The following is an 11,505-nucleotide window of genomic DNA, read 5'->3' as shown; positions in this document are numbered from 1 at the left end:
GGTGGTGGTGGGGGGGTTATAACGCCTACTCTGAAACGCAAACCAGCATGAGGGCAGGCAGGCTTCACAAAAGGACAGGATGTTGTTGATTTGTACCGAAACCACACGGAGGAAATGAGTGTGAATTTCCTTTCTCTCTGACATCCCAGTGTGTGTGTGTGTGTGTGTGTGTTTCCCTAGACCCCCACCACCACCACCAACACCCTACCTCCCTCCCCTCTCCCCTCCCTCGGCTTGGGGCTTTTAACCAGTCAAAGGTTAACAGTTGCCCCATTATCCGTTTGCACACATCACCATGGCAACCACTACACCTCCAAATTGGGATTACTGTTTTGGAGAAAGCTGGAGACAGAGAGGGGGGAAAAAGGGTAAAGAAAGGGTTTGATTTATTTATGTTTGCATGCATCAGGAGGAGGCTACTGTCAGTTTACTGTGCCATTCATGTCAGTCACACACACACACACACACACACAGGCCACTGACAACAAATCAAGTTTAATGAACTGAGTTTGCTGCTGATCAATGACAAAATGTAGGCTAAAAAAACCCACTGTCAATATTTGCATCGACTCGTCCAGTAGTTCATTTTTTATGGTATAATTGTGAGTTTAAGGGGACTTTACCTCACACTGTGTCTTCTGTCCCCTATAACACTCGTATCATGGACCTGTAATATTCATTTAGGGATTCAAAGTGTGACTGCAACGTTCAAGGAAAGGCCTATGATATATATATACGTATGACCTTATTATGTGAGTGACAGTTTGTTTTCCCCTTTTAGTCAAAATATAAATAGCCTATTAATATTATCAACAACATATTTTACATTAATATAATGAATAGTATAATTACAACAACAAATAAATAATTTCTGAAAAATGAACCTTTAAGGAAGTAAAACATGAGGATATTTTCTGGTTTTCACTTGACTTTATTTATGCAGCACTTTTATACAGTGAGTAAGAGAAATAAAAGAGCACATTTGAATGACTACATAACGTTTGACTCTTACAAAACAGCTTAATGAGGAGAAGATGGCGCAGTGTTGACCTGTTGATAAGCCTTAATGTTATGACTTTATAGTTTTATTTTCTCAAAGTAACTGATAGAAGCTGGCGTATTAAAGAATCAAAGCTTTCTTTACAGATTCACAAATATGTAAACCTTTACACGTCAGCCTCTTTTTCTTTTCCTAACATTTCTCTCCTTCTCTCTCTCTCTCTCTCTCTCTCTCACACACACACACACACACACACACACGCACACACACGTACAGAGATGCACAAAGACACACACACTGGAGATACTTGCAGATTTCTGTCCGCAGCTGCGTGGCTTGCAGGCATGGCCTACATGAAGTGCTTGTTGAATTGTAGATTTCTCGTCGGTGTGATCATCCAGGCATACATGCACGGAAGGGACGGCCTAGATTTCTCTCCAGAGCCTTCCCTCCCAGCCTTCCTTCCTGCCACATCTGCTGGCTACTGCTGTGAGCTTGGGATAATAATGGACAGCCCCATCTGCTTCCAGAGCAGTTTGATATTTTTAATGTTAAAAGTTTTTTTTTTTCACTCAACAAACCTATCAAAATCTTTGTATTTTTAAAAAAAAAAACAACTTTTCTTTATTCTGTATCTTTTCTTAGATCCAAAGTAATCCACACATTTAAGTCTAAATCAAATTACAATGTCAACAGCCTTTTTGTTTATCACTTAGGTTTATCACTTGATGTATTTCCCTGATCTATTGGTGTTTGTCTGTCTTTTATTTCCTGACTGTTCCCAAGACACAATAACTTGAGAAGAGGTGGTAATTGTCCAGTGTGTGATTGTGTATTTGTGTGTCTGTGTGTGTGTGAGCAGGGTGTTAGGTGGCAGTGCTTAAATGCAAATCACAGTGATAGCTCTACAGAGTGCTCTCAGTCTACATCAAAAGCTTCCTGTTGCAGGTAAGTCGCCCCCACCCTACTCACGACACTTTACAATACGCATCTCTCGCCAATTAGCAGTAGCGTGGCAGGTTGAAGATTTTCAAAGTGCAGGTCACACAAGGACACCATGTCTCTATGCTTACAGCTTTCTTCACACATATGGAATAAAATTTTGAAGAGGAGAAATTGAAACATGATGATCGAACAAAAAGTGATGGTAAAAATGCTTCTAAAGAGAAAAAAAAAACAATCAGTTTAATTCTGGTTCATTGTATTTAATGCACATGTTTTCAGTATATAGATTCAGTATATAGACATGCCCAGACTAACCTCCTGAGAGGCCCCTATTGACTCCTACTGTACATGGTAGTGTCTTTATCTCCCCCAGACACTTAGAAACCAACCAAATGATTAGCTGATTAATCAATTCAATTGAATAAAATATAAATTGGTCACAATTTTGATAAATATTTCATAATTTATGATTCATTTTAAGCAGAAAATCACATTTCTGCAAGAGCTATTGGGCAGAATCATTCGTAAAAAAATGCTGTTTTAACTGAATTTGCTGGGGGAGAAATGTTATTTAAAAGTTCAAAGTCAACGTAAGCGCTGAAATGTTTCAGCAGTAAAAGTAACCATAACCCAACTCGTAACACTAATAGCTTCTTTTAAAATCAAACACAGACAGTTGCAACCCCTCGGGAAAACCCCATCTCTGCTTAAAGTTTGGTCCCTGACTTGGCAAGTTGGCTTTGCTTACTTCCTGTAAATATTTGTGTTGTTAAGGAACATTGAGCAATCCTATTCTACCCTCTGGCTGTGAGTACTGGACCCTTAGATAGCCTACATTCAGAGGGATGACTCTTCCTATACATACAGTATCACAACAACTGTGTTTGGTCAAGATGAAATTCTGGCCGGTTGTGGAGCAGAATTTTTGTTAGTCAAATTATGAAAGGATGTTGATGCAAAGACGAATTAAAGGGAAATTCCTGCCTCACGCACTCACACTCAAGTTACATGTTCTTTTTAATAGTTTACATCAAAACATGATGTTTACTGTTGCCGTTAAATTATTCTGATTGTTTTCTTAATATAGTGTCACTGAAATGTCTCAGCGTGATGTCCCATTGTCTATGATTAACCATTTATACTCCATCTAGCCTACAATACAGGAGTATTATTCCCTGTTTGGGAATAATACTCATACTTCCTAAAGGATACTATGATACTATTAGGATACTATGACCTGGACAAATAAGAATATACACAGGCTTAATACTCATACTTCCTACTTTAAAGCCTACTTGTACTTCAGGGGGTAGCACAGGTGCTGCCAGGGGGTAAAAGCTCAACTTATTAACTTAACTAAGTTTGAATTAAAAATATATCCATGTATTTGTTTATAAGGAAACGAAACGTAGCCTAATGGATAAATGGTTAAAATAATAGTTAAAAGTAATGGATAAACAGCTGGAATAGTGAGCTGTAATAGATAAATAGTTCAAGTAGCCAAACAGTTGAAAGAGTTGGCTAAAAGTAGGCACATAGATTTATGGTGGTTAGCTAAAATAAAAGAAACCCAACTGAAACAGTTAGCTATAAGTAATGAATAAAACAACAGTGAGATAAAACTCATGGATGTACATTTGACAGCCAAAAGTAAATAAACAGATGAAATACTTAACTGAAAGTAAAAAAAGTGCAAAAAATAATGAATAAACAGTTGAAATAAAAAATTGAAATAGCTAAAAGTAGTGACTAAGTAAAATGGCTGATGCCTCCAGGGTTTGGCCTCTCCAAGTCACAGTAGTACAAATGCAAATTTGAAATTAACCAAATATTGACAGTTTAATTGTATCAAAAAATTATCACTATCGATTTAAAATGTTTAGTCTTAAAGAACAGCCACATCATAATGAATTCATAAGGACACATGTGGAACATGAAGGGTAGTGTTGACGAAGGCTGAACACATCTGATAGGCTGGGGATGGGGGTATGTCTGTGTTATGGTAAGGGAGGATTTTACCTTTAAAGAGTAGGTGGGCTTAGGGCCAACAGTGACAGAATTAGCAAATGTAACGCCGCGCTGGAACCTACAGGAACACTCAAACTGAGCAAGCTGAGAGCTGCATTGTAGAAAACTCTATAGTTTGCCTGCAGTAAGAGGCGGATCTGGACCACGAGGCCAGGTAGCTTCAACTCCTCAAATATTGACTTCCTTCCTCGCTGCCCGCCTGGTCAGGAGGTGTGTTTGTATGCTTTGGAGTCAGGAAAGGTGTGTGGTAAGAGAGGTAGGAAGGTGGGCGGGGGATGGGGTGGGGGGTAGGTGCATGTACATGTGGTTGTGTGAGTCTGTGTGTCCACATCCATCAAAATAAAGAGTTTGATGACTTTGGCTTGCCCTCATTGCACCATAATAGGATACATTAGACCTAATTCACTCAGAGCTATTAGAGAGCTTGAAAATTCCTGTAAAGGAATAACAACACAGAGGCCAAATGAGCTACACTGGCTCTGCTGCCGTAATAGTTTCACAACAGATTGTTTTGTAACCGGATCCTAACTACTATATTACTTTTAATCAAATATTTATTCTGAACTTAGGAAAATCAAATATCCCTTTAAAGTTCTTGATACTAAACACAACAGTTTCACTTCATTATCTTTTAATAATCTACCATAATTACTTTAAATGCATAAGTAAATAAAGTTTTTGTTTAGGTTGCATGTTTTTTTTAAAGGTTCCTCTTTTTTAACTTTTGTTGTGTGATATGTATTGTCTCTATTTTTAAGTAATAATTCATCATATTTATCAAAGTATACGCAGGGAATACATTCACACAAATCAGCGTCATCACCAGAACTAAAATATTTCTACTTTGACCCCCAATCAAGCCATTGTTTTGTCCAGATCGCTCCCACACAACTTTATTCCACGTCAGTCTGCAAGCTTTTCATGAGAATTTGACATTTTGAAAGGAAATTTCGTGACCAATAATTTAACATGGTTATGCAGGAGGAAATGGGTTTTGTGGCTCCAGATAGTCACACCCATTGTGAGAAATGCCCAGGTCCCTTAGTAACAGTCTGTCAGCAGTGAGAACCACAGGACGTTGTTGTTTTTTGTTGGGGTTTTTTTTTCTTTGTTGTTTTTTTTTTTTTTTTTTCCAGGGCCGCTATCCTAGTAAATGTGGCCTCACCTGGTTTTGGCTGGTCAAACCCAAGACGTCGAGTAGCGTATGGCCATTTAGCAGATGCTCCCCCGCCCCCATGCTATGGGAAAGATAGTTACATTGAACCCTCAAAATAGTGACCTCAAAATAACTGCAAGTAGTCTACAGACCAATACTAAGAAGATTTTGTCTCAGAGGATGGCCACTGAAAAGATTACTGTTGATAAGTGGGAAGAAAACTTTTCTTTATATGGTGAAAGAAGCAATGATGAATGCTTGAAAATCAAATGATCCTAGCTTGGAAAACCCTAACCTCGTGGTGTGGAAGACTATATTTTCACCGGATGACCCAGGCTTGGTGTCCATGTTGACAAGCATCTGCCCTGCTCAAATGCTCTCGAGCGAGACCCTGAGTCCATGTCAGCCGCAGGGGTGCTGCTCTGTCGCTGACCCTGACCTCTGAACTTCCTGAGTTTGGGGAAAAGCAATGAAAGAAGTTCCCTGTGGGGATCAATAAAACCATCTCATTAAAACACGATGATACACTTTTAGTATGGGTGGTCCCAGGGAATCAGGAGGACTATTGATAATTTCTTCTACGGCTTTATATCATCACAATTGTGCGTTAATGAACTGAGGGAGTGAGGGCAGTACCTTAAAGCACCCTTGTCTCCGTGAGTACTCTAGAAACGACTACAGGACACTCTACTGTGCTAAAAGTAAACTATGGGCATCATTTAAACACAGTTGGAAACTCTGTCTTTTATATTATAGCACCAAAGATCAACTTGTCACTAAGGGTTACTGAGGAAAATATTATACACTGCGCTTTCTGATCATCTCCTTTTCTCTGTCTCAGCTGTTTTCACATTTGACTCCTGATACACAGGACCATAAATATACATCCACAGAAAGACATCTACAAACATTCATGAACATACAGCACAAGCAGAAAACACACACACACACACACACACACACACACACACACACACACACACACACACACACACACACACACACACACACACACACACACACACACACACACACACACACATATCCCTAACTTGGCCTTCCATCACAGTTTCCATAGTCAACCGGCTGGCTGATATTATGTCTAATTTCAGGCATGTAATTAGTGTGTAGCCTGGTCTGGTTCTGTCTGGGTCAGTGTCGAGACTGTGTGTGAGTGTGTGTGAGGGTAATGTGTGCATAAATGATGTGCTTTTGTACATGTGTGTGTTATGAGTGGTGTGTATGTTTGTGTTGAGTCTGATGTTAGCCAGCACCACAGGATGGGACCGCACCACTCTATGCCGAACCACACATGGAGGGCAAATTAAAAAACACATTACTGTGCTAACACACACACCACACACACGCACATACACACACACACAGAGTAGGACTACCCTTGGTACCCTCGTGCCAAGGATACACAAGTAGTCGTATGCACAAATGAATAAATAGCAGAGAACAACCAACATGGGGGTGATGCTTTTTTACCAGGAAGCCGCAAAACAAACACGACTCTCATATTAAAACTCATGAATGTGCCAAACTAAGCAGACCGACAGACAGCAATGCAGTTTTGACTTTCAAATTTAGATGATATACTAATGATCCGTGTCCCAGTGAGCAGTAATGGGGTACATCAAAGACACAATAGTATATATAATAAAATCAGCATGTGTGGGCTAGATGTTACATGTATGAAAGTAATTCTGACACTCTGTGACATAATTGACTGAAATGCTGAAGAGAAAATCTTCAAACATCCATGTCGATTACAGAGCGGGAAAGGATTCCCAAAGTCGCCCAGAGAGAAACATAATATTTTTGTCAATTTTATTTGTCTTTGTTTTAGTATGCACAGAGGGCAACATCTGGAAGCTGCTTTCAATCTGCTGTCTTCAGTCTAAAGAGTTTTAAACTTGAAATTCTAACATAATATCATACTTGGAAAAAGTATTTCAAAATGATTTAAATGCTACATTTGACAGACATTTATATATGAAGTCTTTCAGGTATATTGTAATTCCTCTCATTTCACAGTTTCACAGTTCATCGTTTTGTGCTGAAGTTCTGCTACTCTGTATTCCTTGTAAATTCTTTTCCGTACATTGTATCTCTATTGCTACACTCAGATACAACTATTGCATGGAAGGAACACACGTCTGTTACTCCCCTTGAAGTTTTTCTTCAAATTATGGTTTGAAGATTTGTCTCATCTGAATCAAAGATCTAAGGAGACATGACATAATTCAGATTTTAAAGCTCTGAGACGTCCAAGCAATAAACTGTCTAAGTATGAGGTGAACCTGTTCACCAGAAGAATTGAGATCCTTTACTTATGTAAAAGTAGCAATGCCATGGTAGCACTCTACTTTATGTCCCCCTGTTTAGCATTAATAAGCATTTATTACACACTATGATGTCATTGTAGGCATATATAAGTGCTCATTAATGAATTTGACAATAGGTTGAGCTTATTTGAACTATTTCACCTTCCGTCGGGTTTAATCTATTTGAATGTATAACAATGCATCTTATTTTATAAGTCCATTATATGTTTGGTATGTAAAAATTAATTTGTAAAGTAACTAGTGTATCACTTGAATAAATGTGGCGCTCAATCTATGTGTGGTACAAACGTGTGTGTGTGTGTGTGTGTGTGTGTGTGTGTGTGTGTGTGTGTGTGTGTGTGTGTGTTCATCCCTGAGTTGCCTGGATGATATGTGCTCACAGCGACACTTGGAATGCCCAGAATGCGAGAGGTGGTGAGGGGAAGCGAGGGTCTCTGTAGCCACGCCCCTGACGGCAGGTCACGCTTCAGCGATTGGTGGGTCCCCGGAGGTCGGAGTGCAGTCGGGGTCCTGTCACTCCTCTGAAGAAAGGTCAAAGGTCGACTTCCACCGGAGCTCGCATTTCCTCCCCTCGCCCAGCAGGGTTCTTCCAGCTCTTCCAGCTTAGACAAGAGCCATGAAGTTAAACTAAACATTTTCTTTTCTTTTTTCTTCTTCAAGGGAATAGAAGACGACTGATAAACTGTGGATTTGTCTCAACTTTTTTAAATTTTTGGCTACATGCATGTAGCGTTTCCAGAAATAATACAGAATCTATGAGTCATCAGGTATAAATATCTCATTGTGGTTTGAGTTTAAAGCATCAGATATATGATCTTAATGCTTTATCAAAAGAGTGGTTTTAACCCACTTTGTTCCATTAAAATTGTTTTTGACTCTGACTGTTATGATCAAATTATTCAGTTTCAGCACATCTGCTCAGTTGTAGGTGTTGTGTCACTTCCTCAAATGCCGCTGGGGAAAGGTGGAATATTAGAATGTGACAAAACAAACTCCTCAGACTTAAACTCTGAAAGTGACGTAATCACAATAATTCTTTTTCTCTTTTCTATAACCAACACAAGTAGCTTATCTGCAATTTTCGTTTCTTGCATTAAATACTCGAGAATACCTTGTAGATCACATTGATATATTTAGAGGCTTACTGCACCACATTTGTAGAAGATGATCTTTCAAACTGCTGAACAGCTAATTTCAACATGTTATTGTGGTCCCACTGAAGAGAAAGGCCTCAGTTATCTAACATCTACTACTGTGAAAATTGGTGACACATACACTCCAGACGAGCACACAATAGACACACAGTCGTGCATCATTCAACTAAATATAGGTTTCCTCCCCCATATTTAGCATCTCTTTTTGATTATTAATTATGCTATTACAGGTCGACATTTTAACCTTTTAGGTTTATTTAAGGTATTAATAGGCAGAAACTATCAATGTAAAAGAATACTTGATGGTAGGTTCAATGGCTGCAGCTGGCCAAATGTAGTAGTAGTATGTTAAAATGAGAAATAATGGGCTACATTTCAGCTTGGTAATCTCAATGCTTCTGTGTGTATTGATAGCTGTATGACAACATGTTAAAACATAGCTGAGCTGAACCCATAGTCCTGTTAATTTTTCTTCTTTAAACATAATGTAAAATACTGTATGCTCTAAATTACAGTGACCCTGTGAACTCACTTTACAAAAGCTAATATCAGTTGAAGTGTACGCCTTCGTACACTTGTGTGTAGGATGTGTGTAGTTCAACAGATGCAAAATGTAGTTCCATAGGCAACGGCTGTTTGACAGCAAGATAAAGTGGAAATATTCAAATGAAAGTGTACACCTCAACTGATATGGATTTTTTTTTTTTTCTGTAGGCATTTTTTCAGAGCTAAAACAAGTTTTTTGGCAGATGGTCCCATCCTCAGCAGCACATGGGAGCACAACCCCCACTACCTCACATAACCCCACGTCAAATAACCTGAACTATCCCTTTAAGTTGAACAGAAGAAAACAGAACTAAGTTATAACATTAAGTTTCCAGCGGACATTAAAAACTGATGAACATGCCGGGGCATGTGAGTTTTTGTCCCTGCTCTGTCGATGGCTTAGCATGATAAAGGCATGTTAGCTTGTACACAGCAGAAATCCGCAACAATATCTTAACCGTGCAATTAGAATGTGAAAACTGAAATAATATGTTAGCTCTTGCATCTAACACCATTGGATTGTTAGCTTTGTGATTTTTCGGTTTTCTTTTGTTTTCTATATTTTTTCGTGTTTATTATATCGTGTTTTGTGTCTCTGCAGCTTTTTTTTTCTTCAAAATGCTGCACTTGTCTTTTCTAATTGGTGAAAAGTTTTTAACTCTTTTGATTGTTTGTCTAATTTCAAGTGTTTTCTTAAGCTGAAATGAGCTGAGCTGCTGCCATACAAAATGACCGTCACTGAAATAAAAACAGAAATATATTAGGTAAAGAGACACATTTAGCACCAGTATTGTTTTTAAAGTTCAGAGGCCAGCCTGTCTCGGAGCCAGAAAACACATTGGTGAAATCCACACCAAATCCACAATATGCTTCCTACTTTTAGACTGCCTGTGAACCAGATGTATTTCAGCCAATTTTTTCTGTTTTTTTTCATATATTTATTTCAGCTCTCTCTCAACGGCTTAAAAAAGGTGAGAAATAATCATTTTGTCGTGTGAAACAGGCAAAAATAGAGACCAACTGTATTGCAGGCAAGTTATCGGCACCCCAGAGGTCATAATGGCTGCAGCATCATCGGCTCACAGATACTCTGCTGACAAGTTTAAATAAAACCTTCAGAGGAGGGACAGGGTGTCAGGAGGAGAAAAAAGGTAGAGGAGAGAGGAGGAAAGACAAGAGGATCAGGTGAGTGGAAAAAAAGGACGTAAATGAGAGGATGTGACAGGAGGATGGAAGAGGGAGAGGAAAAGGGGGTAGATGAGAGCGGTGAGAAGATCAAAGGAAAGGAGGAAGGAGGAGAGGAAGACGAGGAGGAGATGAGAGGAATATAAAATGATCACGGGGGAGAGGAGGGGAGGGGGACAAGAGGAGATGAGGAAGGAAGCATGGAAGGACAGGAGGAGAGGAGACGGTGAGGGATGGACATGAGACAGCCACAGTAACTTCCTGTGAGCCATCAGTCTGGAGAGGAACACGAGGAGGATGAGGTGGGTGGCGGACAAAGGAAAATCAGTTTCGTCTTGGGGATCTACCCACGATTTGATTTTCCAATTTGGCCAGATGTGAACTGGTCACATATAAAGAAGCAGGCTGATGAACGGAGTTTTGGGAACAGGGTTAGACCGACATATTAGACCAATGCTGGACTTTTATCAAATATCTGATGTCAGCCGGTGGATGGAAGCTGACGTGTGAAGTCTGAACAAGCTGCTAGCCCAGAAACAGCACCATTAATATGATTTTAAAGACCAAGTGGCTCATGTTTAAAGGGAATTGTTCGACATTTTGAGGAGTAAAATTTCTTGCCAATAATTAACTGAGAAGATCAATAACAATGTCATGTTTGTATGTAAAGTATGACGCTAGAATCTGGAGCTAATCCCTGGAAGCAGGGGGAACAGCTAGCCTGCTCACCAGCTCTTCTAAAGCCCACTCCAGGATGATAGTTACATTTCTGTGAGCAGATTAAACGAATGGAAGATTAAATAGTGAACTTTAAAGGTGCTGATGGGTTTGGACAGAGCCAGGTTAGCCATTTCCGCCTGCTAGTGTTTATGCTAAGCTAAGATAATCATATCCTGGCTCAGTGGTATTGATCTTCTCATCTGACACCCCCACAAGAAAACAATGAGCGTATTGCCCAAACCATCAAACTATACATTTTGTTCAGAGGATTTTCAACAATTCCAGATATAAAGCCCCGGGAAAAATACTAGATCTCATCAGTGACAGTGTCTAGCTGAGGAAATAAGGCCCCCTTTAAAAATCTCTTAATAAATATTCCCTTCATTTATCTTAATTCTAATCTTGTGAAGTTTGTTGTCT

Source organism: Seriola lalandi, unplaced genomic scaffold (assembly GCF_002814215.2).
Source record: "Seriola lalandi dorsalis isolate HSWRI2012SDOR001 ecotype SW California unplaced genomic scaffold, Sedor1 jcf7180002054893, whole genome shotgun sequence".
NCBI classification, from domain to species: domain Eukaryota; kingdom Metazoa; phylum Chordata; class Actinopteri; order Carangiformes; family Carangidae; genus Seriola; species Seriola lalandi.
Note: the sequence above shows the minus strand (reverse complement) of the source record.